This window comes from Thunnus thynnus, chromosome 15 (assembly GCF_963924715.1).
Source record: "Thunnus thynnus chromosome 15, fThuThy2.1, whole genome shotgun sequence".
NCBI classification, from domain to species: domain Eukaryota; kingdom Metazoa; phylum Chordata; class Actinopteri; order Scombriformes; family Scombridae; genus Thunnus; species Thunnus thynnus.
In genome coordinates, this window is record NC_089531.1 from 27,747,063 (window position 1) to 27,773,414 (window position 26,352).

The following is a 26,352-nucleotide window of genomic DNA, read 5'->3' on the forward strand; positions in this document are numbered from 1 at the left end:
TCAATCTGTGTCAGATGCATAACCCCATTCACTGCAAGTCACATGAAAAGTTTGAAGGCGCAAGTTATTTATTTCTGAGGATGGTAAACTGTGGCGAATGAGGCCAGGCTGATCTAGTTCAAGTGGTCTGAGTGTTAAAGTACATTTCAAACTCCGCTAAGCTTTACTTTAAGGCCTTCCTTCAAGGATGCCTTTTAAACTTTTGTTAAAAGACAACCGCACACTGAATAGATGATATATCTATGTCGAAATGTTGCTGGCAATGACCTTTTGTTTGCTCAGTGAAGGAAGTGTGTGTTAGCATAAAGATGGCACACAAGATTATCTGCTGTCAGCGTCTGACTACAGGTCAAACCCGCAGTCTGAACCACATGGGAATTGACACATCTGTGAGATCTTCCTGTTCTTCAGTTATATATGATTCAGTACCCCACTACAAATAATCCCAATGGGTTTTTCTTCACAGAGCAGGCGTTCAAAATATCAGCATTTGTCAGTGTTGATCTTTATATATACACAGACATTTGATCAATAATATAGCTAAAAGAACATGAACTTTGAAAATAATAGAAACACAATAACAAACGCACCCAGCTATTCCACTGGGACTATTACACTATTATCAGAAAGTGAGGTAAAACCAGGTACATCAGGAACATGTTCAAAGCAGGATAGATGAGTGATGCAAATAGATCTACGTGTGATGTCCAAACAAATGTGGCTCCATTTAATTACGGTTATCTTAAATACAAAGGGGAAGGTACATGATAGTAGCTGCCAAGAGCAACAATAATGTCACTAAAGCTTTTGTCCCGGTGATGAACTGCCACTGATGAAACGCAGAGATTGTCAGCGATTTTAATCACGAGGAAATTCCCTACTTGCACACGACTATTATTAGCTGGGGTCCTTCTGTAATTTGTAACCATTGCAGAGGTCGTTCTTGATCCTGTGCCAATCTGCCAAGTCTGTAAAGTAAAGTTTCTACCCCCAATGGCTGTGCTTACAATATTTCACCAAACACAGAGGTTCATTGATAAAATTCATCAGTCATGTGCAAGTGATTTGGATGGTTTCTTCCAAGAATTCCTCTGTTTTTCCTACTTTCCATGATCCACCATTATGAAGGCTACAGTGAATATTACCAATAAAAATGTAGGCACTCAGCATTGACCCCATCCATCAAATAAGTGGAATCTCAAAAGAAAGTGAGACATGTACAATTTCTTAAAAGGAACTGTTTTTAGAAATACACTTCTTTCTTTGAGTAAGACGAGAAGATCAATACCAATCTCATGTCTGTGTGTTAAGCACCGGGCTGGAGTAAGGAGGAAATTATGTTAGCTTAGCATAAAGTTTGGAAGGAGGGGGAAAAAGCTGGCTTTCCTCTGTCCAATGTTCCAATGTTCCTTTAAAACTCACTAATTAACACATTTTATCTCATTTATTTAATCCAACCACAACCAGAAATGTAAAAACAACAAGTTGCACTTCTAGGGGCAGTTATGTACTGTAACTATTTCTTGGCAAATACCAGCCAGCTGCAGTGACGTCCCAGTATTCCGACAATGAGGTTGTCAGGAAACCAGCACTATAGCTGTTTCTAAGCATCATTTTGGAGGAAGCCAGGCTTGCTGTTTCCTCCCACTTCCAGTGTTTATGCTAACTTTCATGCTATCACCTTCTGATACAGCTCTATACTGAAGACACAGACATAAGATCTTTTTTATCTAACTCTTGGGGAAAAACAAATAAGCTTATTTCCCTAAATTTTCCTTTTACAAGGATTTTATCTTTCAACAGGCCCTGAAACAAACATCTTGGGGCTGCTGCTATGTCTCAGTTTTAAAGATGGATTTGCTCAGTAAATCTGAGAAAAATGCAAACTTTGACTTTTGCTTGTGAATGTGCCACACAAAAGACAGATGCAGATTAAATTCCAAAATTGCATAGTGCTCAAGTAATTCTTATCCAGTGTGAGAAGAGTGGTCTGTAATTTGAAAAAGGGAAATTCTTGCACAAACCTCCTCTCATATTCAGGGTATGACTAATGTTCCCAGTTTAGTAATGTGACTTCAGATTAGTCTTTTCAGATGTAATTTGTTTTTGGTGAGTAAGTTCTTCTTTAACTTTCTAGTTGCATGGCCTACAACTTACAACTTAATTGTTGTCTGCTACATTTTAGTCCTTGCGGCAACCCACTGCGTCAGAATTTTCCTCTCCACAGCAATTCCCTTCTGCATAATACTGCCTCATTTATCACGACGTGCCAGCAGTCATTCAGTCACTCAAACAGCACTGCCACAGCAGGAGCTTCATTGTGGTTTGTTCTGCCCCGTTCATTAGCTTTGGTGAGTCAGTTGATATGGTCAGCTTAATAGTCAATCAGTACTTTCTGCATGTGCTTCACAATAAATGGATTTTAATGTGAAGGCAGTGGTAGGTCATTAATGTGAAATCAGCTTTGGAAGTGTTGACAAAGCCAGGACTTCTAACGTTCCAGTATTAAATAGATGTTTCCTGTATGTCAACTCAGAAAACATAAATCTACATTTCATATAATGAACAAAAACAAACTTTTAGCAACTGTAACATTAACTTAGGTTGGTTCACCCAAGTTAAAACAAATGGACTGTTTCTGATCACTAATAATAATAACTTTATTTGCATAGCACCTGTCATACAAAATGCAGCTCAATGTGCTTTACATTAAAGACATTAAAAGCAAATATTAAGTTTTCTAGGATTTATTACATTGTTTGACTGCCAGACTACTTAGATGTAATGAAAGATTAAAAAAGCATTTTGTAGAAGCTAAGTAGTTCAGTTTTAGTTTGTCAGCAAAAATAAGAAAGAGATGGTGCAACGCATAAAAGAATGAGTTTCACAATGATTTTTTTAACTAAGCTTTCAACCAAAATTGCAGTACTCTAAACTTCTGGTACCCTTAGCAGATCCACCTCTGAATTTTTAGTAGAAAGATCACTTATATAGCTGAGAGCAACACCAATATAAGGCTTGTCTTAACCTTTTACCACCCACTCTTAATAGACACATAGATGTGTGTGTCATCAGCAAAGTATTTGAGTGGTGTTTGCCATAGAAAGCAAAACTGAACTGTAGCTGCTGGCACTTGCAATTATATTCACACTGACTGTATGCATTAGAAAGTGAAGCAAGTAGTGCTGCTTTGGGGTAAAAAAAATCTTTAGCAACATTTTGCAAGTAAATACATTTTTATAGTGCTGCTTGTGATGAAAAGAGGCCATCTAAATCCTGTCAAAACCTGGTCACAACAACTACAGATACTCAACTCACTACAGATATTACTGAAATTACTAGTCAACAAGACACTATCCAAAGGAAAGAAAGTGGCGCTACTTGCTACATTTTCTTAATGCAGAGCTTTTCAGCTGTCAAGCCACTCTAATCGGATTGGCTGTGAAATTTTTATATAGGCCTACTTTAGGCTAGGTGTGCACTGTGCAGCTGTATTATGTAGATTAATAGAGTAGGTCTGAACTGCAAAGAATGTGCTCCAAGTGGAGCACATACAATGAAAATTAAGTGGGACTCAAGATTGATCAATGAGGTACCCCACCTGTGAACTACATGTTTAACAACTTAAACTGTAAAAGTGTATTCTAAAAAGGGCCGCACTATCGCAACTGAAATAAGATCACAATCTTGCTCAGACTTTTAACAATCTCATTTTTATGAGACAACGATTCAGCCCTGTTTGCACTAGCGGGAGATCCGTTGCATCAAAACAAACGCTCCAAATTTCTCGCTAAGCTCCATCAACAAATGACACGTGTATGTTACTCCATATAACAAACCTCTCAGGGTGGGTGAGGCAGGACATTGCTGCAAATAAATATGATATGTGTGAGAGACAGCGGCGGTGAAATGTGGTGAAAGGAAAAGCTCCTTGAAACAAAATACAATGTGTTAGAGTCGCAGAAATCTAACAATGGTGAAAAAGAAACAAATAAATCCATCCCGAATTCTGACAAACCACTGTGCTGGTACCATTAAAAAGTAGTTAAGTCTGTTATGAGGAAACTGAAATGAAACATATTTAACACTGAAAATGAGTATAACTGATTGAAACGTCACAGAAAGGCCAGGAAACCCTCAGCGGGAAATCCCCTTCTCCCCACAATTCAGACATCCACAGCTGGAGCCTTTAACAGACTACGGAAGCTAGGACTTATTACTCAAGTGAGGCAAAGATATTTCTCTGGTCACCACTGCAAAACAACAGATTAATGCTTTGCTCAACAAATGCTACTCAATGCTTTCCCACAACTGTTCATGTTGTGCTTCCTGCTCTAATGTGAAAAATGCATCCTTTTGAGGCCAAAGCAGATTTATTGTCAAGCTGAACTATGGAATCATTTACGAGCCTGACAGTTTGTTTTTATCAATAATGACTTTATCATGAACAATCTACAGACTGTGAGGATCCTTCACCATCACAAAGGACTAAAGTAGGCTTCATGACTGCTGGAGTTTGGAAGTGGAAAAAATGGTTTCCATAACAACAGATCAAACATTGTGAGAATAGTCTCCCTTCATAACTGGACTAGGCCTCAGTGTTTTGGGGATCAGGCTATATCTGGTTACAAGTGAGCTGTGTATTAGCTTCAGTTTTTATCATTCTTTTAAATAAACGCAGCCAGTGTTCAAAAAAGAAGACAACAAACATTTAGTTGATCATTTCAAATTTAGCATTTTTTGCAGTTGCATATGAGCTGTATGTTTAAATAAAAAGCTATTTGTACTGTCTGCATGAGGACAATATGGACTGCAATAAATATTTTTTGGTAAAAAGACTAAACATGGTTTACCGTGGTGGGCCTACCAACAGACCAACAACACTGCCACCTGTTCAGTCATGCCAACAGTGTGGCTAATCATGAATAAGGCCAAGTTTAAAGCTAACCTTGAGCTAACAAAACAATGCATGAGGCTGCATGATGGTGTTCTCAAAGTATCAAGGGCTGCACCTTTTGTAAACCTAGCAGTGCAAATAAGTCTTTGTGGTATAGCTGAATATACGCGTATGTGGTGGTATGGCTTATATATAGAGTTATATGGGCCCAACATTCCTGACACCACCTCAGACTGTAAAAAAAGAGATATCAAAATTAATGTATTACTCACATTTGTGTTCTTTCATTACAATAATAGAACAAAGAGCAATAATGAAAAGCATTGTAAAAAGTACAGTGAAAAGTAACATTGTTCTTGCTTCCAAGGCTAGAAGAGGATTAACCTCCTAACAGAAGATTAGAGATAGTGTAGGCTACTTAACCAAAATAAGCTCATCACTGGCCAGTCATCAGGGCACAGCAGGCACACTTTCTACTATGTTGTCATATAGTTACCACAGCCAGTGTGAAGATATGCTATTATTTTGGTTGGCATTCTGTTTTTCAAGGATGCAGTTGTGAAAATATTAATGTAATAGACTGCACCTAATGTAGTTCAGTTTTTTGCTGATATGTCCTATTGCTTTGTGATTTCATATGTAGTTTAGTTTCTGTAGTTATTTCCTAGTTGTTTGGCATTTCAAATCCTGGTTTTGTTTTACATCACAGAGCCACCATAGCTAATAGTTTTTGAAGTCCTAAAGGTCAAGACCTAATAACATGTTTAGGAAAGAAATAGTCGTGTACAAGAGAAGGACAAATAACAGATCGAAAAGTAAAAGGTCAACATTCTGTAAGAAAAGACTGCAGCTTTTGCTTAAAAATCTGTGGGCCGGCACCCTGCCTGTCTTTTTTATTGGAAAAACACAAATTCTGGCTGCCAGTTTTATATGTGTGTGTGTGTGTGTGTGTGTGTGTGTGTGTTTGTGTACATGCTTTTCTGAGAATGGCTGCACAGTTTGCTCTCCAGTCTGAACTCTACATTTGTATGCACAGTAACCTCTGTGATCAACAGCAGTGTTTTCCAGTCAACAGGGGTTCCTCTTAAAGAAATGTCAAAGAACTTTTCCTTTTCAACTAAAATACAACATGCTTTAATTCCAGGCTGTTTTACTGAAATGCCAATTAAAACGGTCAAGTAAGCTTAGAGTGCACTGTTGAACTTTTCAAATAAGACTGAGGCCACGATCACACTTGATGCATTGAATCCAGTGTTTCCCTTATAATTGTCTGGCGGGCTGCCAGGCCAGTGAGAACCCCCTGCCAGGCCAAAAAAAAATCTTTTCATTAATGCCAAAAATAACACCAAATATCCATTCATTCGGAAATCAATAGCGTTTGGGAGCCTCTGTGCAGTAAGTGTGAGAGGGTGAGCAGCAGAAAAAGTGATGGTGAATGTGAGCGGAGCAGAGGAAAAGGTTATCAGTAAATGTACAATACAGGCTACAGTGTGTCAGTTAATAAATGCTGCAGCTTCTCCAGACAATGAAAAGTCACATCTGTTATTTCCCCAACAGCTGGAAAAGTCAAGGGAGTTAGCTACAAAGTTAGTGACAATGGGTTAGCCTAACCTGACAACGCATAACAGAGAAACAGAGAACTAACTTCACTAAAGAAGTAATAATCATGTCATAAAATCTGAATTAAAGCTATAATTAAATACCTGACACATCAGCTCTCAATACACTTGAGCATCTACAGTGCATCCAGAACACAAAGGCATTAATGATACTTTGATACACAATGCAGACATTTTAAAAACCACTTGCATCTGAGTATAGAACCAATCACACCACAAGCAAACAAACTCTGGTTCAAAGCATCCACACATTCCCAGAAAACTAATAAATATTTGCTGAAGTTCCAAATGTTTGAAATTTAAAGCGAAACAGATTTTTTAAATTTAGGCTCCAATTTTAGATCCTGATACATGGTTTAGTTGACTTTAAATCTACAATACACTAAGGACTCTAAAAAAGGCTAAGGTATGAGACAAAATCTGCTTTAGTCTCAATCCAACATCAAGAGCTATTGGCGGGCTGTGGTGGAAGCACCAAAGCCTGTTTTCTCCTCAGCCATTTCCTGCAAATCGGGGGGGGGGGATCATCTGATTACTAAGATATCTGTAAATCTAATTAGCCTAATGTGTTTTCTCTGAAAATCCCACTGCAAAGACACAAAACTGGGATTTTCCTGTGAAAGCCTTTGGACAATCAGACTGCTGTCCCCGTGTCTTATCCTGTAAACACATGTGTTTGTCTTTTGAATCAGTTCTCAAAGTTTTGAGGAGTCGCAACTTCAAATGCATATTTCCTCTGTAGCCCTGCTGAAACAAATTGCCTCATCTCCAAAGTACATCGTTTCAGATCTTGCAAAATATTAATCAAAACTAAAATCATGCCGAGTGATCTACATGACAAGTTAAAAAAAAAAAACAACTCACTCCTGACCTCCGCTCAGAAATCAGTGACTTGCAGGATTCTTCTTTCTTTGCTCTTCGAGTGACTTTAACATGAACAGGCACCCACAGAAACACATGCTCACATATAAGAGACTGACATACGGCATAGGGAACAAGAAAGAAAAAAAGAAGTGACACAGGAAGAGAAAGCAGAATGAAAGGAATGAGTCAAGTGCACCTCAAGGCAAAAAGACAGAGAATGCAAGAAGGATTGGCCAACCTGAGTTCCTCTGTACAATCATATACATGTTCACAGAGACTCTACATAACAAACAAAACAAAAAAGAAAGAAGACAGTGTATGTAGCATGCAGGGGCCGGTCTGACAGCTTCTTTTCTGACTAGCTATCATGTTTTACTTCCTTCTGCCTAAGTGCCTGGCTCTGTGATATGATGAGAGGAGCAGGGTGAAGACATGTTACCACCGGCTGAAAACATGACTACATACAATGGTTCTTTTTTTTGTTTGTTTGCTGTATATCAATCTATTTTTAAGATATTTAACACAGAAATCTTACAGAAATACCTCATACGACTACCCTCTCAACCTTCTGAACTCTACGTTGTTTCTGCTGTTATCGTTCTTTACTGTATGAGGGTCACTGCATGTTTCATATACTGTATATTTTTATCTTCAGAGTATGTTAGGCTATTTAGAAACACCATCAATGGTATGTCAGTAGTATTATTCATGGTCTAAGACAGAAAAAAGTAGTATTTGAGTCTTTTGCATGTATGTCCACAGGTTTTCAACACAAAACAAAACACATTATCTGTATATAAACGGATAGAGAAGAGTGCCAGTGTTTACTGATATATAAGAAATATAACATAAGAAACGTTGATCTGAAATTCTGAGCCTTGTGTGAAAACAAATGTATTTGGGCAAGAATTACAACTGACAATTTGTTTGAATGAATTACCCACATGGGCTAATGCTAAACTACACTGTAGGATCTAGTTCATTCACATTGTCTCTTCTGCCTCACTTTAGTGACAAGCTAACGTTACTGTAAGGCGAGTGCGTTCAGTTCTTACCTTTATCCATGATTTTGCCATGTATTGTGTCAAACCCAAAATACTCCCTGACATTACTTTACATATGGATTAGTGTCAATAAGTTTCCTTTAGCATAGCATGCTAGCTTTCACTCTGGTTTTTGTGTTAGCAAAGAGAGTGACAATAGCCTAAGTCAGTTGGGCCCATTAGCAGGGTTAGGTATTGAGAACTGGTTCAGAATTGGAACAATGCCTTTTAAACGTCTGTCTACATTGCTGGTTATACATGTTTTAACTGTTTTTTAAATGCCAAAAATAACGCCAAATATCCATTCATTTGGAAATCAGTAGCATTCGGGGGCTTCTCTTTTCCGAAATATGACTCAACCTCTGTGTCATTGCCTGGGAAAATCTTGGTAGTGTAGCTCCACTAAGGAGGAATAGGAAAGTGTGTAATGTGTATGCGTAGCAAGTGTGTGGTTGAACAAGGGAGCGAGCAGCAGAAAAATGACAGTGAATGTGAGCAGAGGAAAGGGTTGGCAGTAAGTTGACAATCCGGCACTAAATGTACAGTATAGGCTACAGTGTGGAATTTAATAAACACTGAAGCTGCTCAAGACCAAGAAAAGTCTTGTCTATTGTTTCCCCAACTGCTGGAAAAGTGAAGGGGGTTAGCTACAAAGTTAGTGACAATGGATTAGCCTAACCTGAAGACGCTGAACAGAACACAGAGAAATATGTGGCTGCTGAGTCTCTCCTGAGTTTTGCTCAGCGCATCAGAATAAGCTACTGCTGGTATGAATCGAGAAAACAAGTGTGAAATAATGAACATTTATGAGCTTGAGAGTTCATTCTTGACCTTAGACATAGTTTGACAAAATAATCTTAACCCAAGGTCCATCTATTGGCTTTTTCTGACGCTTTCAAATGCATGTCACAGTTTTATTCAGCTGAACAAACACAGTGGAAGCTCAGTTACAATTATTTTGTCAAAGTTCTTATTCAAAATATCAGAATCAGAACCATTTGAACCAGGAATCATTTGAATACAGGTGAAATTTGTAAAATTATCACAAAAATCAAAGCAACACCTGAATTAGTACATTCTAGAGGATCATTGCACTGTCATTTGAATATCTCCAAAGCTCTCCCATACGTGGGAAGCTGTTTCACAGAAAAGTTATAAGATTGTTCTCTACACTATATTTTTCTGCCTTTATGATTCTTTTTAGGTAGAGCCTGTCACTGTGATAAATCGTGCCCTCTGGAGAGTATGTTGCGCATTGGCCACAACTAAATTCACAACAAAAGGTATGGTAGCCAAAAGCCCCCGTAGCTATGTTAGCATGGTTAATCAATAGAGCACATTGGCATGCTAACCCAGTTAACAATTAATTATTTTGTCATTATTTTAGTACACATTACGTTTGTGAAATAACTACACATTTGAAACACACACACAGGAAGTGGGACTTTCTAGTGAAGAGAACTCTGACTGTACCATGATGAGTAAAGTGCAAGAGTGTTTTCAGGAAATACTTTTATAAAGTAGTTTTTAACAGCATTTATGTCAGAATTATCTGTTAGTACAATGAGAATAATAAATGTTGTTTGTGTGGTTTAATTAACCCTAATTTTGTTTTTTGACTGTGTGAGAAGCTTCCTGTTTAAAAGCCAGTGTAGAAGCTCCTCAGTTCAGTTAGTTCAGTTTAGCTGCAATCTTGCTGGTGGCATCATCTGCCCAACAGCCATGGGCCTAGCTTAAAAAAGCTCAAATACACTGAAAATGTCTGACGCGTGTGTTCGGAAGCATAACTATTTTTTAAAACGGCTGAACGTGCACTAAACGCATTATGAGGCACGTCAAACTGCCTCGACGCCCCTGGTCCGACCTTGTTTGGATTTAGGAGTGTCAAACAAGGACTCAGCAACCAAAACTGTTTTTTCTGCGGCTGAAAAAGAGAGAGAGAAAGCGCGAGCGAGCTGAGAGCACCAGCGAGAGAGAGAGAGAGTGCAGTGTTGGTCGAGCGAGGAGAGGGAGCGGCGGTAGTGAGAACAAAGCAGTGAACGAGAGAAATAAAACGTTATTTTCTGATTGTTTCACAGCGGTAAAGAACAATAAATAAGGATGAAACACACAGATGATGTACTGTGGAGACAGACACTCTTCGTTTTATTTTCCTCCTCTGCATTTCTCCTTTTCATTCGTTCATTACATCCAACTAATACAGCAATAAATAAAAAGAACGGGACAAACCAGTGTTGGTTCTCTGGCGTTGGCATTTCAAATGTGATGCCTGCATTGCGCCATAGGAACATCAAATGAGACGTGTCTATTACCGCTTTCAGTGCATTTAGGCCTTCTGGTTTTCTTTGATTAATTACTGAGTTTCCTCATGTTCTTTTGACAAGTTTTGACAGGTTTTTTTAATTTGTGTATCTCGTTTTTTCCAACCTCAACCTCTCAAAACCAGCCTGAACAGTTTTTTTTTTTTTTTCCTATTTTGCCTGGAAAAAAAGAGCAAATAATCCATACACCAGGTGACAATGTCGTTGCCTCCATGTGTCCTTCCTCTACCACTCTGCCAATATTTACTGAGCTGCACAGTTTTGTCAGTTACAATTATTTTCAACTACTGGTGTGGTCCTTCAAACGACTCAGCATGTGCAAAAAGACTACTGGTTTGATTACACAACACCCTTTGGCCTAAATACCAACCACTACAGCTGGGAAACACCAGGAACCACTCATCTGGATAACACCTTTCTTCAGCATCATGCTTATGGGGATTGCTCTCACTGGCAGTAACGAGTTTTACAGGGTAGTAAGACTGAGAGCGCTATGAATTGAGCCAAATACAGTGAGATCCTGAAAGAAAACTGGCTGCGGAGCCCATACAGCCTCAGACAGGAAAAAGCACGAGAGGCCAAGGAACGGAGCCAAGGAAAATTTGGAGTGGCTTCAAGTCTCTGAGTGTCCTTAAATGACCCAGCCAAAGTTTGAACTCTACCAAAACAAACTGTAAAGAGAGCTGAAGATCACAGTTAACTAATGTTTTCAAGTCTGACAAAACCTTAGAAGATCAACAAGGAAAATCTGCTTAAATCAAACCATCTGAAGCTACAGATTTAAAGCTTGAATCTGCTGAAAACAGTTACTGATTTGAGGCTGTGTGTTGGTACTGTGTGTAAGATTTCAATATTGTTTTTAGCTTAACTTCCTAAATCTGCTTTCTCATTTTAAGCCACTGTATATCAATTGATGGCACAAAAGTGTTGCCTATTGAAATTAATATAAACAACAAAGTGGGAAAAACTAAAGGGTTGTAAAAATCTTCCAAAGCCACCACAGGAAGCGGAGTCGGATTTGGCATTTAACTGAGGTCGTTATCATTGGAGAGAAGTTCAGTAACCGGCTCAAGGACACAGCAGCAGCATTCACACTGACTGTTGCAGGGTACAGGCTAAACCCTGTGATTAAAGGACAAGAGAAATGATCCTGCATGATTCCACTACAAACAAACATCCCTCTGGTTGCAGATGGTCAATACCACTTCTTTGGCATTGTGTTTTCTATTAAAATAACACATTACAGTATGTTTTCTACTCATTAACTCTTGTGAATGACAACACTTTTAGTCATTTTTAGCAGGAATGTTAATATTGCTGTCATTCTTCCATGTGCATCCCAGCAGGCTTTGACAGTCACTCTGAGATGAAGGTCAAAATTATATAAAAAGACTGACTGCTGACTGATTTGAACCAAATGAAAGATATATTCACTAAGCTATTCAAAGCCTTGTAGCACAAAATGAACATAATGAATGTGTTTACATGGACATTAGTGTCATATTGCCAGTTTCTGGAGAACTGTGTTATCCTGATTTTGAAATACCCCACCATGCTAGCTCGAGATCTCCGATAAAAAGCAGCCAAGAATGGTCGGTGTCACAGATAAAGAGAAGCTCAAGGAGACTGTCCTAAGAATGCCAAGTGTCAGAGAAAATCATTTTGACCATTTTTAAGAGCCAGGAGAGTCTGTGAGTATGTGACTGATGGACAAGCAAAACAAATTTGGAATTATTTCATATTTTACTTTGATGTCTTATTAACAGGGTGGTCTAATGTTCGGGCTGAGTATTACATGAGAATCAACATCCTTATTAGTTATATATTGGTATATGGTCTGCCAAACCAGCTGCTCGTTTTCCATATTCTGTGTTGCATATAGAGTATGTTGTCTTGTGATGGATCATTATCCTGGAAAGGTCAAACCTAACTGCATTGTTTGAAACAAGCCAGGTAAATAAAGTTTCTTAAGAGCTCTAGTATGAAAAATTTTAAAGCTACTGCCAATTTTAACATCAATTTTTTTTCAAGTGCCCACCTTTTTGACCCCAAACTCACAGGTACATGTAATATTTACACACACTTGTATGTACGTATGTATGCCGTGTGAGCAGCTGTTTCTGACAGCTGCAAAGTATGTGCAGCCAGCCAAATCACACCACCCGCCACGGTTTGTCAAAGGTTCTGCCTCATCGTCACTATCACAGTTTTCCACATTGTAGTAGCGGGGTGAAAAATGACTGCTCTTTGGCTGCCTTGTTGACAGATTTATGACCAAAACGGGGTATAAAAGCATCTATAATCTGTAATTATAAGAATAGGAAAACAGTAGTGTAGTGTACGTTTTTGCTAGTACGAGCGGTTGTCAAAGAGTTCGGAGATGCCGCGGTTTCTGGTGTCTGATTGGAGCCGACAGTTAAATTCATAAAAGTTCCAGATGTCCCTATGACTCTTGATGTTTGAAATATAAGTAATAATAAATATTGCTCCTCAACATATTCTTTATATTTTCTGGCTCACCCATAGAGAGGTCATCTTTGTGACAAAACAACACCCACATTTGTGTAATAAACTTAATTTTGGGTCCAATAAACAGTCAAAGGTTGTCAGTGCTGTGACGCAGATCACACAAATCACACGCTCATGGAATTCATAAAGGTTGTCTAACGCCATCTTGACATATTGATAGTATCTTTTTTCTCTTCCTTTGGTAAGAATCTTGAGATAATCCCACAGAGCCAGTAAAACCAGTATTTGTAGATCCATTATTTAGTTTGTGTGTAAATTCTTAACTAGATCCTTAACTAGATTTACAAAATCAGGTTACAGCATTAAAACTTAAAGATCCCCTCCAGACATGTTTTAATCCAGAGGAAACCACTTACAGTGATCACGGTTACAGTCATCAATCGCTTATATGGATCAGCTCAGGACAGAATCATCCCTTTACAAATGCTGCTTAAAGAACTGGCTTATAGTAATTAAGTAGTCCGCTTACAGTGTCTTTTCATACAGACAATATATGGGAAAAAAATTGAAACTACAGTCATTCTGTTTTTTTTACTTTACTCCCATGATACATATATCACATGTACTTGGCAGCTGCAGCATCATTATTGCCTCGCGGTACCTCGTCTGCTTCCGGCTGGTTACCTCAGGCTGGTGCTGTGTGCGCGTTTAACTCATGATGAGAAAAAGAAAGTCATTTTCTCTCAATGAAAAACGTAGTCTCTTCAAAGCTTATGACAAACTGCCAAAAACAAGCCGACGAGCAGTGAAACTTGGTGTTCCTCAGGCTACCTTTTGAACAGTCATGGCTGCTAGTGATGGATACAAAAAAGGAACGCGCATGGGGAAAGCACCTGCAGTTGAAGCCGCCCTCTTCAAGTGGATTGATAACGTCCAGTCATGTAATGTCCCCTTAAGCGGGCCTTTGGTGAAGGAAAAGGCAGAGGAATTGGCAGCGAGCCTGGAAGAGGACAATATCAAACTTTCCAAAGTTTTGAGCGATTTAAAAAGAGAGAGAACATTGTGTTGAAGAAACTGCAAGGGGGAGACTGCTGAAGCTTATATAGTGTCATGCGATGGATGGCTTGAGGACCAATGGGGACAGATAAGACAAGAATACACAGAGGAAAACATTTGGAATGCCGCTGGGGGAAAAGAAGGAACTTTTTGTCATTGGCGAAAGTCAGAACCCCCGCTGCTTCAAAAATGTGCGCACACTGCCTGTCTGTTACGCAGCCAATGCTTGTGCATGGATGACTGGGAATCTCTTTGTGAAGTGGTTGAAGGAGTGGGATCGCAAATTGGGCCAAGAGAGAAAGAATATTCTGCTACTTATGAACAACTGTACAGCCCATGATGTGAAAAACACAACACTGAGAAACATCTGACTTGAATTCCTGCCAAAGAACACAATCTCCATTCTCCAGCCCTGTGACCTGGAGATCATCAGAACAGCTAAAGCCTACTTTCGCAAGGAGATGGGCCGCACTGTAATGCACCAAAATGATGAGGCGAGCAGAGCTACCGCTGTAGACATTGCCAAAAAAAAAAAAAAAAAATCAGCCTTGCTATTCTCATACTACAGGATGCCTGGGCTGACGTGAGGGACTCCACAATAAGAAATAGCTGGAGGAAAGGAGGTCGTGTTACAGGAGGAGGAACTGAAAAAACTGTTGATCCACCTGGCCAGATCAGCACCGAGGAGTTTGAGCAGTGGATTGCAACTGATGACAGCAGCCCTGTTACTGATGATGAGGACATCATCGCGGAGGTGAGAGAGTGCTTTGGTACCAATGCTGCTAGCAGTGAGGAGGGAGAGGAGGAGGAAGAAGAGGGGACCAATGTGCCATCCTGGGCATTTTAAAGACTGGTCTGCTGCAACTTTGACCTTTCACATCACTTTGCAAAAGAAGTGAAGCTAGTTTCGGACAAAACCATGATCCAATGGACAAGTTTGTGAAATGACTTTTCCAGGCAGCCCAGAGCTGACACACAAAACAGAGGTAGCCTCATTCTGTATTTTGTTGTTTTTGTTGTTGCAGTTTCTATTTTTGACTAAGATCCAAACATTTTATGAACACGTTTGTTCTTAAACTCTGCTACCAGTTCGCATTGATAGTCTACAGTTTATTTTTTAGGCCTGTTCAAAATTTAGCAATGCACTGAAAGCACCGCCAGGCTGTGGCTCACTAACCTATCTGCACTACTGACATTACTGTATTTGTAAACCGCACAATACTGTTTTAGACTATGGCCTAATAATAACTGAACTACAATGATCTGTATTTTACATACAGTACTGTACGTTTGAAACAGCTGTTCTGTATTTTCAAACAGTTAATAAAATTCAGTAAATAGTGAAGCTGTCTGTTTCATTACTTTATATTCATAAAATATAAATATATTTGTGAATATGTTTGTATATCATGAATAAATGCACATATGTCAATCAAATGGTAATCTGCATGAGAATCAAGAAAAAGAAAAAAAATTGGTTATAATAATCATCTGCTTCCAGTGCTCAATTTGACCCTGACAGATATGATCACTATCAGCCGTTTACACTATATATACAAAAAAATTACAGCAAAAAAAACTGAGCTTTGAATAATTTGTGTCAGATATGTTTTTTCCACAAAAAAATTACCTTGTCAAAATCCTTAAAAAGACACCACCTCCATTTAAATGTCAAAAATTCAGCATCTATGAGTATGCAAACATTTCTCGTTTCAGAAGTTGAATTGCTGGACTTCACTCCTGAATAAAGTGGAGAGTGAAGAGAACAAACGACATGGGATGTAACGTCATGTAACTAATGTCACAAAGTTTTTCATTCATTTAAAAATATTATCCAGCACTGACTGTTGAACTAAAGAAAGCTACTGTGTGTATTTAGGTTGGGTGTAAAATCTTCCTGCTGGTGATTGTAACGTCTTCGACAAGTAACATGATGTCAGCTCCGCATTTTGCCTCCAACAAATTGCCACTGGATCATAAAACATTTAAATGTAATAGACACCTTGGGGAGTCACAGTGACACTTTGACTCTCAGTGAATGAAACCCAATATTGCAGGTTACTGACAGAACAAATTGTGCTTTGACAAGTGAATTATTTGTCTCACATTTGACAGCTTGATTGCTGATGAGGCATAAAACATCCTATCACAGGTCACTATGTCCTACATGTGAGCAGTTGTTTCTGACAGCTGCAAAGTGTGTGCATCCAGCCAAACGTCACAGCAGAAGAAGCTTCAAGTTTCATCATCACACTGGTGGAAGTTGAATATTGGACCATGATTGGCTCCAAACTAGCGGTGATGTCATCCTCATTCTGCACAGAGAAGATCTAACATCCAAGTGAAGGAACAATGAGAAAAACACATTTCTGAGTGGAGGGGGACTTTAAGCAGTGTCTGTATCAATGTAAGCAAGGATCTTAGAAATGTATAAATTGGTTGCTAGGAAACATCTGTCCAATCAAAAGCAAGCATCTACATCCAGAGAAAGTCAGTGTAGCATCACAAGCTCTCATAGCTCTCTTTCTTCCTCGCCATTTCCTGTCTGCTACTCTATTGTTACATACAGTATCTAATAAAAGCAAAATGCCACACAGATAATATAAATAATATTAATAACTTCAAAAAATAACTGTTAATTTAAAATGAGAAGGACATATGTGATTATGCAACCTGTCTGACATTATTTAAACAGTCTTAATGGAACTGACGGTGGAAATAAAGTCATAATGATTATTTTAATTGACCATAATTTAATCAGTATCATTAAAGATTTCTGATGAAGAGTCAGGTCAACCATATTCCATATTACCTATTTTATTCTTTAATCTAAATGGGTAATAAAGTGTAGTATTAGCAACCTAGTAGTTTCAGTTAAGTCTGCTATGCAGTTCCACCTGGAAGTAACTGAGTGGAAATATTTAGCAATACTTAAGCTAAATAGGCTACGTTTGAACTTAGGAATAGCTGTTACAATCAGCTCCGACTGTGGCAGCGCTGATAAGCTTTTACAGTAAGTGAAAGCTACCAAAGTCAATTTCGTCCAGTCATTCAGTAAAAGAACAGTAATCTGTGTGGACACAAATTACTGCACTGGTTAAACTTCTAGTCACTGCAGAGGGGGGAGAAGGTTAGAATGAGTGTTAAACTGAAACTAACAGGAAAAATAATTCATAATCATAGTGATAAGTAGAACACTCCAATCAAGCACAGCCATGTTGTGCTGTTATGATTGGTTATGAGTTCAGTGTGAGTTCACAGAAATGAGGTTTCAGTTAAGTTTTGAACATGAGATGTGTAAATCATACACTGGCCCCCATAGTATGATAAAATGCCCTCTAAAGTGTCCCTATAGTATGATAAGGATGCCCCGTAGAAGTTAAACCTCTGCCTAGGCATGTTAAAACATTTTAAAAATTCATCCTGTCATGAAACTGTTATGAGATCTGGAGGAGAACCTTTTGAGTAGCCCTGCTAACAGAGAAACAAACAGATGGAAGTCAAAACATCTTCCTTGGTAGGGGTAAAAACACACATGACAAAGGCAAAAGGGCTAGTTCAGTTTTAGTGCTGTTATGTCAGTGCATTATCATCCCAAGGAACTGGAAAGGCATGAGAGCTGCCAAGGCTGTCAAGGATGTTTGCCAAATCTATGACATGGAGGAAGATAGTATTGCCACTGAGCTGAAGGTGTTCCACTCTTCCTATGTTCTCCCTACCAGCAATGTCCATGCTATGTTTATGTGCCTTAAAGAAAATGATGTGAACACAGTTTTCCCAAAACTCCTCAAAATATATGCTACATTACCAGTGACAGCTGCATCTGTCCAGCGATCATTCTCCAAACTGAAGCTGATCAAGACTCAGCTTTGAAACAGAGGTTGAGAAGGAAGGCTCTCAGATCTTCTGCTGTTGTCCATTGAGAGGGACATCCCAACTGACCATAACAATGTCACTAACATTAACAAACTTATGGCCTAAGAATTCTCCTTTTATTTCACCAATCTTGCTTCTCACTTCTCTGACAAACCTGCTCAAAACAGCTAAGAGGGGTGTAAATCTTTGGGAATCTCACGATTTGATTCCAATTCTTGGGTATCTGATTCCATTCAGAATCCATTCTCAATTCAAAATCAATTTTTGACTGAATGAATATAAAAAGGAGCATAATTTTAAGTCTCTTGCTCCAGTATACTGTGTGCTAAACCATTCACTACTGTCCTTAGTCTACTGAAATACAATAGGAAACATAACTGGCAATTAAGATAAATCTTAATTTGCAGCTTCACTCTTTTTGGCATTGCCCACCACACGCTCAGATTCTTCAAAGATTCCAATAGTTTCACACTCAATAAGAAAACATTTTGGGTGGCATTCTTGTTCTCTTCAGGCTCCTTTAGTTGCAAATCATTCATTTACTCCACCTCTCTCTGATGCAAAGTTTCAGATATGGCACAGAAAAGGAATTCACCCCTTCAAAGATCTTTTTATTGATGGTATATTTCCATCATTTGAACAGTTACAAATTACATGTGATCTGCCCACCCACACACATTTCTTCAGATATTCACAGTTGCAAAACTTTGTCAAACAAAACACTACATCCTTCCCCAACATTCCAAATAGTTCACCAATGGAATCCATATTTTTGTCAAATCCTTTGATTAAATGAGGCACTTCCATTATTTATGATACCCTTTCATATTTAGATTGCACCACCTCCTGAGATTATCCAAAAACAGCCTGGATAAATGATCTAGGAGTAGCTATCACAGAAGAACTATGGACAAAAGCCCAGACATTGGTACATTCCTCAGTCTGTGCGAGACATGGACTTTTGCAGTTTCAAGTATTACACCGATTACACTTAAGAAAGAAAAAGCTCTAAAAAATGTATCCAAATATAAATCCTGCATGCGACCAATGTAGGCAGTCACCAGCTGCACTAGCCCATATGTTCTGACACTGCCCAAGAATAACAACATACTGGCAAAACATCTTTCAATCACTATCGGACATCATGGAAAGACCTGTTGATCCTAATCCACTGACGGCTGTCTTTGGAGTCAAAGGATCTGATCTTGTGCTAACCGGCTTTGAATATAATGTGATAACATTTGTAACCCTTCTAGCACGCAGACTGATATTACTAAACTGGAAGCAAGCACAGGCTCCAACCCACTCTGCCCTTATAAAGGATGTTATGCAACACCTGCATTTGGAAAAAATTATTGTCATTGCGAGGGTGTGAGGACTAGACCAGATCTGGCAACCCTTTATTGACCACTTCAGTAAGATTGAACCAACCCCTCCTACAAACTAGCCTGGTTTAAACACGATTCACAAAAGCACTATTGACCTATTCAACATCCACTTACTTTTTTATCCACTTTATTTTTACTCTTTTACTCCAGTATTCCCTTTTTATTTTTTCTAATTCATCTTGTAATACATTTTCCTTCTGTCTATATTTGAACTGAACTTTGCAATACTGCTTTTTCCCCCCCATACATGTATTATTCACCTGTAAAACATTGATAAAATATCTGTACTAAAGAGCTGCCAAAAAAAAAAAAGTTTGTACATTGAAAATAAGTATTATTCCAATACTGTCAGCTCAACACTATGCTCTACTTTGTAAAAACCCACAGAGATCAGTTTGAGTTGACACTGCTCAGAGAGTCTTTGTCATTTCTGAGGTGGTAGTGAGGATGTCACCTAAAGTCAACATCACATTTACCTCTTATCAAATACACCCACACACAAGATTCTCCATCTTCACAGTGGAGCTCATATTAGTTAACTGATAAACTAATCAACTGAAAATGATGAAATATGATTTACTATCCATAATATTTATTTACCATATTCACAAGTTAAGAAAATTCTGCTAAAACAGAAAATTCAAAGTTAAATACGGCTCCATTTAACCTATCTTGAGAATGTCAAAATACTTTTATGACTTCTTATATCTCATTATCTATTAGCCGGATCTTTTAGAGTGTTTTAGCCAGTGGTGGAAGACATATTCAGATCCTTTAATTAAGTAAAAGTAGAAATACAGCTGTCTAAAAAAACAAAAATCCTGAATTCAAAGTACAGAAGTATTATCAGCAAAATGTACTTGAGGTATCAATAGTATAAGTATTCATTATGCAGATTGGCTTCTTTTAGAGTGTTTTTATTATTATAGTATATTTGTTTTTAATCACATTTTAATGCTGTAGTTCATCAGTTAGAAACCAATCTAAGATACTTTGGGTAGATTCATATTAATATTACTGCATCATATTATATATAGTAAGTGTATCATGTTTTTTATGATACTGATACTAATACCACTACTACTACTCCCACAAAGTGCATAACATGAAACTCCTTCCGACTAGTAAACTGAATGTTCTTGTGGTGTGTTTGAGCCTTGCCTTCCTGTTTACCTGTTGGCCTGTACGTTTATCTGATATGTGTTTGTCTGATTCAGTCGCACTTGTCTAACTGTAATCCTGCCTCAATGACCAAGTGAACTACCTTTAAACCCGACCTGCGTCGCCGCTTGGATCCCGTTACTTGTACTGTCACTGGAAACCTCCCAGCCGATGTGATTTGATTTCACAAACAATAGCTCGACCTAACATGTGCAAAATGCATGAGAAGTTGATTACAGCCATTGAAAGCTGCAGGGAGGGTGAAAAAAATTAACTGGAGACCATAACTGAATATAGCAAGTGCAAGATAAATTAATGTAATTGCTGTTGTCGGTCCTCTTAATTTCTTTTGGTGGGAGGATTTGGTAAGGTAAATTATGCATGACTGCAATTATGCAATCATGAATTTCACTGAACTTTAATGGTCCATGTTAAAGTTACAACTAAATACTTCCACATGCAGTTGAGAAGTGCTTATGGTTCATTGATGAGATGTGTGACTTCCATACTGAGGTATAACCATGCTACCAGTGTTCAAATTTCACAATATGGATCATAATATGTACATGACAGTGATAATCTTTAAGCCTCAGAACCTCATTCTGTCTTGGAAACATCAAATTATACCAGGCAACACTCCAACATGTTCGCCTGTACTTGCATGCTAACACACACTTGCCAACGTGTAGCCGGCGGCTTCATCAGCGACTGCATCAAGCGAAGCAGCACCGCAGTACCGGCCTCGTCCATGCTTGTATCATAACACGGTGTGATATCTGAAACATGTCTGCTGTATGTCAGTCATCACGCTGAGGTTTTTAAATTTAGATGTGCTTTTCATTCTACTGCTAAAGCACTGTTACAAAGAGCTGCGGGGAAAAGTCTATTAATCCATTATCCAAGTAGCTGCAGACTCATTATCTGTCAATCATGTAATCAGTTCAGTCGTTTTTCCGAGCAGAAACGTATATCTCGCTGTCAACGTCAAAGTGGTGCCATGTCTCGTGCATGCATCAAAAGCAGATTTTCTTTCAAAAAGTTACTAAATCTGGTGAATCTCACGTAGATGTAAAGTCTAGTTATTGCAGTTTTGGAACCTTTTTTATGTTCTTTTTGTTTGGCTTATTTTGCTTTTTCATGTTTTATTGAAAAATGTGATTTTAAATTGTTTTATTGATGCTGTTTTTGTTTAGACAGCAGGAAGACTACAGACTACTTTGTGGATTGTGAATTAAGGTTTTGGGCTGTTAGTCAGAAAAAGCAGACTGAAGACATCACCATAGCCTCTGAGGAGCTGTTAATACTACTTTTTTTTTTAAGATTTCATAAAATAAACCATTAATTAGCTGCAGCCCTACTGTTATATTTTCTGAATAAGTAGAGTCAGGTGACAAACCTCCCAGAATTGTACACATTTGCTCACAAAACAAAGTCCATGTAGTGATTGTCTTATAACATGAGACGTACATTATCCAGCAGTTTTTAGAACAAACAAACCTGTTGAACTCACTTTCATGCAAAATGAAAAGTGTTGCTTATACTGATGAATCCATGGAGAATTATCACTCATCTCTGCAGCTTTATTGAGGTTTTTTTTTAGCCTTTTTAAACACATTGTTTCAGTTTTACAGCCCACAAACGTCACTCTCATCAGCGTGGTTTCCAGTAGCAGCAGACAGCTGTTTCCAGCAAACAAGCTCTGATAAAACCACCGTACACCACCTGCCTATTAGCCGGTGAGGACAGTGCGACATGTAGTTGCGGGGCTGTGCGTCTGTCACCCTGTTTTACTATACCTCTGCTCCCTAGTGGCATAAAAATCAATGCAGTTCTCAGCTATAAACAGGAATGCACATATCAAGTGCCAAAGTAATCACACACATCATTTGAATGAACGCTGTTTCAGTTCCTTTAAGACATTAATAGAGATGAAAGGGAACACAAAGAGAGACTTGCAGCTCAGCTTGACCTCGGTCTAGGCCAGCCAGCACGTACACACTGACAGGAAGTCAGTAAGCCTGCAAAATTATAAGACACACTAAGTCAGCATGTCCATAAAGTATGTTAAATTCATGTGCTTATGACATGTTGTAAAAGGATTTATTTTGTATTGCGTAATTCTAGCGACCGCAGTCATTTCCAGGTAAACTCAGAAAGATGAGTGAAGCTGAAACTTGAACTGAAGGCAACATTTAATCATAAGATAATGAGTATAATACTAGCAGCGGTTGCATATATATTATATTACATATTATTATAATGAGATATTTCTAATGCTACTGCCTAAGCTGCAATAGATATTTTTAGCCGTATTATTTCGTATTTATTTGTAGAGGCAAATGTATTTGTTCAACTTGCCAACTTTATTATTGCAGTCAGTTACACTTGACACCCTGTAGGCAAATACAGAGATTTTTTACATGATTGCATGTTTACTTGTTGAACATACAGTTTTGGCTGATTGTTGCTGAATCAAATCTCCCAAAAATGATTTGAAAAAGAGAAATAACTGCTCTTGAATCAAATCTGAGGAATTAAATCCAAAAAATAACTTAGTGTTCAGCAGTGACAGCAGCTTAGAGGCCTGACTGTAGTGGAAATACAATGAGTTTAGTCCTCACAATACCCATTGATCAAAAACACCTTGAGCAAAGCCGGAGCAGACGTCTTCACTAAGCATATCGTGCTCTGATGCCACAGCTTTCCTTTATTAGCAGTTGAGACTTGTACAAAACTGACAACTGTCATCATAGGGGTGGGGCATCCATCTGGGCTAGAAAGCAGCCTAACAAGTTTCAACAGACACATCAAAGGACTAATTGTATTCAATATGTAACGTTAATACTGATGCTTTCCAGCGATTTGCTCGGTGCTGTTTCCACTGCATGTAGACGGATGACATTATTTTAACACCTGCTGTATGTATGTTATGTACCGCTGCACGCTTTCTAACATCAGCTCTGCCCTGAGAGATGATGAGGTTCACACAAGCTCCCACAAAACAGCAGCCAACAGGCAGAGGGAAGACCTTAAATACCCTCAGCTGAGAGCTGATGCTGCCTTCAGTAGCTCCTTGGAAACTCCCTGTTTGCATGATGCAAATATGACATGTCATGCACAACACCGCTAATTGTCCCTAAATAAAAATGTTATTATCAACAATGTATCAAAATGATTGTTTATGTACTTATGCTATAGTTTTTAATCAATAAAGATAAATAAACCATGCAGACAAATCAAAAAAAGAGTTTAAACGTCAAGATATGTCTTGTAAAAAATATTCTTATTCACATTATTCAACATATTTATACTTTAAATTAAAAAACTTCTATTTCTCAACTAGCTCCCAGTAAAATGAGAGGGCTGGCAGATGGTTGAGATGCTTTTGGTCTGTGGTTGCTATCTTTTACAAATAAATGAAGTTTTTGTTTGTTTGCTTTTGGCATTAAAGATGTCAATATGCTTTTATGAAAGTGGTAAACATTACTTGTAACACCAGCTGCTGAGCTATCCGCCCCTCTCAACCTCACATCTCCACTTCAGAGGAAAGTCACCTTGCTGACTCGTTCACGCGCGAGTACACTCGTGTTTTCTGACAGCCTTTGAAAGCATCATCTTATGCTCATAAGGTAACATGTCACCTATCACACTGCAAACTACAACGAGGCAAAAAAACGAAAGATTGTCACTATTTTTCTACAGGCCCAGCAAACTTTAGCAGACACTCACAGACAGATCTCTCCGCAGGAATAACGGGACAAAATTTTGTCGAATGAAGCATTAGCAAACAACTCAGTGTGTGTTTGTGCAGTGATATACTGAACTGTAATGTTCAGAAGTCCAACCTTTAAGGTCACTAATGCACTGTGAAGGGCCATGCTTATTCTGCATGCCAGATGTTCATTGAGCGCTTCGGTGAAGTTCATGTTGCAAAAGCGAAAGCAAAGGTTACGTCAGAAACTGTAAGCTTAAATATATATCTGACATATTTTCAAGAACACAGGAGTAAAAGTGAACCAGACCAGTATTATGATAAACTGAAGGGATGCCCTGCGCTATGAAGGGAACGATAACTTGGGCCCATGAACCAACTCCCTCAACTCTCCATAAAAGCTAGCACGAGTAGTGCTGCTCTCCTCTACTGACAGAACCTCCAGCCAGATATCTGTCAATTTAAAGTGCTCTCGCTTTTTGTTACGATTACGAAACCATACAAATAACAAATGAGTAAGTTTCTGGATGACTACGAGCCAGTGTTCAATTCGGCATGGATAGAATACACAAGAAATTGAATACAATATAAACTTTCTTTATAAATTCTCCTTTTTCCTGCTATCTCATTACGACGGGCGCAGGGCGCAGTAAACCCGCTATAAAGTTAAAATATTACAGTAACAATGTACTGCTTGGTGGATAAATTGTGCTCCAAATTGTCAGAAAGACTCAGATAATTCTGGAAAGGTCTAACGTTAACGTTCAACCAGGTGTGAAGCGTCTGCCTATTAGCAAGGCAGCACTGAATTGCAAAAAAAATGAATGTAGTTCGGCAAAAACTATTCCCTTCCACATAAAAACACATTTATGGCTCCATTAAAAACGCGAACATTAGTATGAACATTTAGCTTAAGAAGCTCAATATACGCCACCTCGCTGCTGTACTGTCAGTTTTCGGAGAGGCTGTCATTGGCTAGACTGTTGTCAAAAAAAAAAACACCCCAAAAACGAAACATACCGCATATGCAAGACGAAGCTCGTATCCAAATATTATATGGAGTCCCAGTGCCTGTGCATTCCTCCTCAACTGGAACCAGTGTGGATCTCCGTCGGGTGAAGTGGACGGGACACAGCGCCGGGGTTTAACCTGAAATGACCCGCGCTGGTGCAGATCAGGCGAGGTCTGTGCGCGTGTGTCTGCGTGCGGACTGTATCTGTGTGGACACAGTGTGCTGCGGCTGTCAGTCTGAGCTCCAAAAACTTCAACATGGAGCCGAAAACAAACGTTAAAAAGCGACACACTAACGAAACTGACAATTGTAGCGCTCCGACTGATCGCTACGGGGAATCAGAGAGCTGAATCAGGGGCAGGAACCGAGCAAAACAAGCCTCGCCCTCATTACAAACTCCCAACTTTAGTTTTTTTTTTTTTCGACGGCTGGCTGTTTTTACAGTAGGCCTGGTTCATGCCGACAAGGCAGGAAACATACCGCTGAAACTTACTGCATGTGTTCACGGACACTAGGGGGAGGCTGTTCAATGTATTATTATTATAATTATTACATTTAGTAGTCTTAAAAGTTAAAATATTATTTAAAATAAATTATTCCTTAACTATTTTTTATTATATTTAATTTCACATTTATATTTATATATTTTATTATTACATTATTTATATTTTTCCATATATTCCTATATATATATATATATATATATATATATATATATATATATATATATATATATATATATATATATATATATATATTTATTTATTTATTTATTTTTTTATTTTTTTATTTTTTTATTATTATTATTTATTTTTTTTCAATGATTTTTTTTTTTTTTTTTAATGATTTTATGAGCATGCCCATGTGTCCACCAAATCCTAACCGGAAAAAAATATTTTATGTAGGTCACCAAATTATAAGTCTGCAGGGAACA

The 26,352-nt window shown here is 38.4% G+C and overlaps 1 protein-coding gene across 5 annotated transcripts in view; it reads right to left on the minus strand.

Annotated features, from left to right (window-relative positions):
* The window catches only part of thrb (thyroid hormone receptor beta), a 130,007-nt gene extending 104,086 nt beyond the window's left edge, over positions 1-25,921 (minus strand). For 2 of the 5 annotated variants that reach the window (XM_067611625.1, XM_067611626.1), the window contains exon 1: positions 25,427-25,921. The gene's annotated coding sequence lies outside the window, so the exon portion shown is untranslated. Of the gene's footprint in view, positions 1-7,387; positions 7,492-25,426 lie in introns of all 5 variants that reach the window. The other 3 variants (XM_067611624.1, XM_067611623.1, XM_067611627.1) reach the window with 3 other exon arrangements.
* Between the last annotated feature and the right edge of the window lie 431 nt (positions 25,922-26,352).